Source organism: Myotis yumanensis, unplaced genomic scaffold, assembly GCF_028538775.1.
Source record: "Myotis yumanensis isolate MYYU_CA2020_CCGP unplaced genomic scaffold, mMyoYum1.0.hap1 SCAF_10, whole genome shotgun sequence".
NCBI lineage: Eukaryota > Metazoa > Chordata > Mammalia > Chiroptera > Vespertilionidae > Myotis > Myotis yumanensis.
In genome coordinates, this window is record NW_027223761.1 from 62,428,721 (window position 1) to 62,434,922 (window position 6,202).

Here is a 6,202-nt window from a genome sequence, read left to right on the forward strand (position 1 = left end):
TCAGAAACCCAATTCTAGCTCTACTGGGTTGCTTCATCTGTAAATTGAAGATAAAATTTTTTTTTACCTCCTGAGGTTATCATGAAGATTAAATTAGTTACTTGTTATGAAGTGATTACCACAATGACTGACACTAAAACTTACAATGTATGGCAGTCATTAATATTAATGGCTATTTTCATATGGGCTTCTAATAACAGAATCTCAGTATATAGTTTGTGTATATAGGAAATAAGGTTTGAGTTGACATATCTCAATTTATGGTTATTCTCTAGAGCAGCGATTTTCAACTGGGGTGCTGCAAGAATTCTTAAGACATGTCATACCTGACTATTTAGTAAGGGGCACTGACCTATTTCCCCTTAGATTGTCAAATTAAAAAATGACAACAGCCAACAAACAATAGCCATCTGGTGTGAATGAATCAAAATTATACCTACTTTTTTTTTTGTCAGATTGGCAAAAAATCTATTTTTTGGTGTGCCGCAGAAATTTAGTAATTAGTTTATGTGTGCCATGCGATGGAAAAGCTTGAAAATCGCTGCTCTAGAGACATTGAGTTAGAAACAATTGTTCTATTAATGAATACTCAGAAAGAGAAACTAAACAAACAATACCACTTACCATTGCAACAAAAAAATCAAGATACTTAGGAATAAACTTAACCAAGGAGGCAAAAGACCTGTACTCGGAAAACTACAGGACATTGAAAACAGAGATAGAGGAAGATATAAACAAGTGGAAGAATATACCGTGTTCATGGATTGATAGAATCAACATCATTAAAATGTCCATATTACCCAAAGCAATCTACAACAGATTCAATGCAATCCCTATTAAAATACCAATGGCAGAGAAACCAAGATGGCGGCATAGGTTAAAGCCGGAGTTTGCTGCCTGGATCAACCACTTCAAAAATACAACTAAAAGACGGAACGGACATCATCCAGAACCACAGGAAGGCTGGCTGAGTGGAAGTTCTACAACTAGGAGGAACCGAGAATCAGAGGAGGCGCAGTGCTGAAGTAAAATACTAAGGTGCGGAGTGCGCGCGGCTCGGGCTGGTGGCTGAGGGCGCGATTGACTGTTTCAATCCGGAGGAAGCCTCAGACTCTGAGCTCCAGATCCGGGCGAGTCTCTAGGGACCCAGACTCAAAGGGGAGAAGCTGGACTGTCTGGCCTCGGTCCCTCCGAGGTTTGCAGCGGTTGCTGGGACAGAGAGGCAGAGCCCCTGGGAACAGACTGAGAGCAGCCATAACTGCTCCCTCCTCCGCCCTGTTGATCCCGTGAGACCCGCCCCGCCCAAGCCCTGCACAGAGGCATTTGCCGGATAGCCTCAGGCAAAGGCTAGATTAGCACCTCCCTAGAGGACACAAGTTCTTCACTGCAGACACAGCTGATTATCACAGCCAGTTGGCCTGGAGGTCAAACCCCTCTAGTATTAACTACAACAGTCAAGGCTTAACTACAACAAGACTGCGCACAAAGACCACTAGGAGGTGTACCAAGAAAGCATAAAAAATGCGGAGACAAAGAAACAGGACAAAACTATCAAGGGAGGATATTGAGTTCAGAACCACACTTTTGAGGTCTCTCAAGAGGCTTCTAGAGTCTGTCGATAAACTTGATGAGATGTACAGGAAATCTAATGAGACCCTCGATGGTGTGATAAAGGACCATCTAGAAAGTAAGCATACACTGACTGAAATAAAGAATATTATACAGACTCCCAACAGCAGACCAGAGGAGCGCAAGAATCAAGTCAAAGATTTGAAATGTGAAGAAGCGAGAAACACCCAACCGGAAAAGCAAAATGAAAAAAGAACCCAAAAATACGAAGATAGTGTAAGGAGCCTCTGGGACAGCTTCAAACGTACCAACATCAGAATTATAGGGGTACCAGAAGATGAGAGAGAGCAAGATATTGAAAACCAATTTGAAGAAATAATGGCAGAAAACTTCCCCCACCTGGTGAAAGAAATAGACTTACAGGTCCAGGAAGCGCAGAGAACCCCAAACAAAAGGAATCCAAAGAGGACCACACCAAGACACATCATCATTAAAATGCCAAGAGCAAAAGACAAAGAGAGAATCTTAAAAGCAGCAAGAGAAAGAAACTCAGTTACCTACAAGGCAGTACCCATACGACTGTCAGCTGATTTCTCAACAGAAACTTTGCAGGCCAGAAGGGAATGGCAAGAAATATTCAAAGTGCTGAATACCAAGAACCTACAACCAAGATTACTTTATCCAGCAAAGCTATCATTCAGAATTGAAGGTCAGATAAAGAGCCTCACAGATAAGGAAAAGCTAAAGGAGTTCATCACCACCAAACAAGTATTATATGAAATGCTGAAAGGTATCCTTTAAGAAGAGGAAGAAGAAGAAAAAGGTAAAGATACAAATTATGAACAACAAGTAAGCATCTATCAACAAGTGAATCTAAGAATCAAGTGAATAAATAACCTGATGTACAGAATGAACTGGTGATTATAATAGAATCAGGGACATAGAAAGGGAATGAACTGACTATTCTTGGAGGGAAAAGGGATGTGGGAGATGCGGGAAGAGACTGGACAAAAATCGTGCACCTATGGATGAGGACTGGGTGGGAAGTGAGGGCGGAGGGTGGGGTGGGAGCTGGAAGGAGGGGAGTTATGGGGGGAAAAAAAGAGGAACAAATGTAATAATCTGAACAATAAAGATTTAATTAAAAAAAAATAAAATGAAATACCAATGGCATATTTCACAGAGCTAGAACAAATACTCCAAAAATTTACATGGAATCAAAAAAGACCCTGAATAGCTGCAGTAATTTTGATAAAGAAAAACAAAGGAGGAATCACAATACCAGATTTCAAGTCATACTACAAAGTCAATGTAATCAAAACTGCCTGGTACTGGCACAAGAACAGGCATATAGACCAATGGAACAGATCAGAGAACCCAGAAATCGACCCAAGCCATTATGCTCAATTATTATTTGACAAAGGAGGCAAGAGCATACAATGGAGTCAAAAGAGTCTCTTCAATAAATGGTGTTGGGAAAATTGGACAGATACATGCAAAAAAAAAATAAAGAAACTAGACCACCAACTTACACCATACACAAGAATAAACTCAAAATGGATAAAAGACCTAAATGTAAGTCATGAAACCATAAAAACCCTAAGAGAAACCATATGCAGTAAAATCTCAGACATCTCTTGTAGCAATATATTTACAGATACATCTCCTAAGGCAGAGGAAACAAAGGAGAAAATAAACAATGGGGCTACATCAAAACAAAAAGCTTCTACACAGCAACAGAAACCATCAACAAAATGAAGAGAACCCACTGTACAGGAGAACATATTTGGCAACGATACAGCTGATAAAGGGTTAATATCCAAAATATATAAGGAACTCATACAACTTGACAAAAGGAAGACGATTAAAAATGGGCAAAGGATCTAAATAGACACTTCTCCAAAGAGGGCATACAGATGGCCAAGAGACATATGAAAAGATGCTCAATGTCATTGATCATCAAAAAGATGCAAATTAAAATGACAATGAGGTATCACCTCACACCTGTCAGAATGGCTATCATCAACAAATCAACAAACACGTGCTGGCCAGGATGTGGAGAAAAGGGAACTCTTGTACACTGCTGGCGGGAATGCAGACTGGTGCAGCCGTTATGGAAAACAGTATGAAGTTTCCTCAGAAAAATTAACGATGGAACTACAATTTGACCCAGTGATCCCACTTTTAGGAATATATCCTAAGAAATCTGAACCACCAATCAGAAAGAACATATGCAGCCCTATGTTCATAGCAGCACAATTTACCATAGCTAAGATCTGGAAACAGCCCAAATACCCATCAGTAGATGAGTAGATAAAAAAGCTGTGGTACATTTAGATCATGGAATACTAGGCAGTAGTAAAAAGAAGAATCTCTTACCCTTTGAGACAGCATAGAGGGACCTGGAGAGTATCATGTGAAGTGAAATAAATCAGTCAGAGAAAGACAAGTATCCCATGATCGCACTCATATGTGAAATCTAAGTAACAAAATAAACTGATGAACGGAGTGGATCCAGAGGCATAGAAGCATGGAATAGAATGTGGAATCTCAGAGGGAAGGCGGGGGAGGGTGGGAGGGTGGGAGGTAATCAACCAAAGATCTTGTATGCTATATGCATAACCCATGGCACAGATATGGGTGCCGAAGGCCAGCAGTGGGCTGGAGGGGGTCAGTTGGGGGAAAAGGAGGGATATGTAATACTTTCAACAATAAAAAAAATTATAAAATAAAGAAAAGATTGTTTTCTCTACAAACCTCAGTTTAGCATCTTTAAAACATACACGCTAGTACAGTGGGGCCTTGACTTACGAGTGTCCTGACTAACGAGTTTTTGAGATATAAGCCGTCTCTCGGCCGATTTTTTGCTTTGAGTTGCGAGCTAAAATTCGGGTTACGAGCCAGCTTCAGATACCCCACCGCTAGTTGGCGCAGCGAACGTCACAGTGAAAGCCACAACATCAGCCCAGCGTGACGTGTCTCACTCGTTCACTGTTGATTTGACATACAAGTAATGTGAGTTACGAGCTCCATCACAGAACGAATTAAACTCGTAAGTCAAGGCCCCACTGTACTGACTGCCTCATTAGATTGTAAACTGGCACAAGATAAATATATTAATTATTCGTGTTGGCTCCTCTTCACTTCATTTAACTGTAAAACTTTACCAAGTGAAACATCTTTTTGTCATTAGCTGTTATTATTCCTTCAGGTTTTACATTCCTTTCTTCTGGCCAATGAGCATATACCCTACATGCTAGGCATTATGGGGATTACAAAATGTATAAAATATTGATTCTGCCTACAAAGCCCTTACAAATCAGTTGGAATTTACTGAGCAATTTTTGTCACCTTCTTATTTCATGTATTTAAACTCTGCTTGCTCCTTTTCGTCTTTCTAAAATTTAATACTACTGTTCTCACTGAACATGCACTTGCTCTCTAGTCACTGTTTAAAGTTGCCAAGCTACTAGCTTTTATCTGATTAATTTAGAATACACACATATTTGACCTAAATCTGATAAAAACATTCAATAAAATGAAGAGGGAGCTAATTGTAATATCAAATTATATCCATGTTCCAAAGCAGCACTTTCTGTGGTTCTACTTGGTGCAAATTTTCTATGGTTTTAATGATTTGGAAAAGATTTACCAAACAGACTTAGAAACCAAGAACAATATTGGGTTGATCTGGTGGTTGTATGTTTCTGATAAATAATGATAGATTTTTTTTTTCCAATTAGAAACAATCACACCTCGGATAAACCTCATTGGCTACGATACTGCCACTGCGCAAAGCTGATAATGATAGATTTTTGACTTTTATAGAAGAATGAAACAGTGACTATGATCATAGCTATTTGAAACTTGAAAAATGTCATTCATCAGTAAGTTGTTTTATTTAGATCAGTATTCAAAGTCAGCTCCTAATAAAAATTTCATTTCATCTGTGGCCAAATGAAAAATAAGAGAGGTGTACTTTTTTTAAAATTAAAACTTTATTAAAGAACTTTATTTTAAAATTATTCTCATTTTTTGGCAATTAAAATAGCCTTTCTTTAGGAAATAGCGATAATTAAATAAAAAAGAGTTTTTGTTTTTTGGTTTGTTTTTTTATGTGGCAAAAAGTTTACAAACCTGTGTGTTGCTAGAGTAGAACTTTGCTACTCAAAATGTGGTTGATGGACCAACAGCATTATCACTTGGGAACTTACAGAAATGCAGTGTCTCTGGTCTCATCCCAGACCTACTGAATCAGAATCTGCACAGTAACAAGATTCCTCAGGCGATTCACATACACATTAAATGAGAAGTGGCGGTCTATACAATAGTCATCGATTGTACCTACTAGTCCCACCCTCTTTTCAAGCTGCACTATACCTCCATCAGCCTATTGCTCAATTTAGAAACCTGGAACTTATCTTTGATCCCATCCACCTCCTAGCCTAGTGATGGCGAACCTATGTCAGAGGTGACACGCGAACTCATTTTTTTGGTTGATTTTTCTTTGTTAAATGACATTTAAATAAATAAAATAAGTATCAAAAATATAAGTCTTTGTTTTACTATGGTTGCAAATATCAAACAATTTCTATATGTGACACGGCACCAGAGTTAAGTTAGGGTTTTTCAA

The 6,202-nt window shown here is 38.8% G+C and overlaps 1 pseudogene; it reads right to left on the bottom strand.

Moving 5' to 3' along the window:
- Positions 1-5,198: 5,198 nt before the first annotated feature.
- On the bottom strand, positions 5,199-5,369 carry LOC139019178 (U4 spliceosomal RNA; annotated as a pseudogene).
- Between the last annotated feature and the right edge of the window lie 833 nt (positions 5,370-6,202).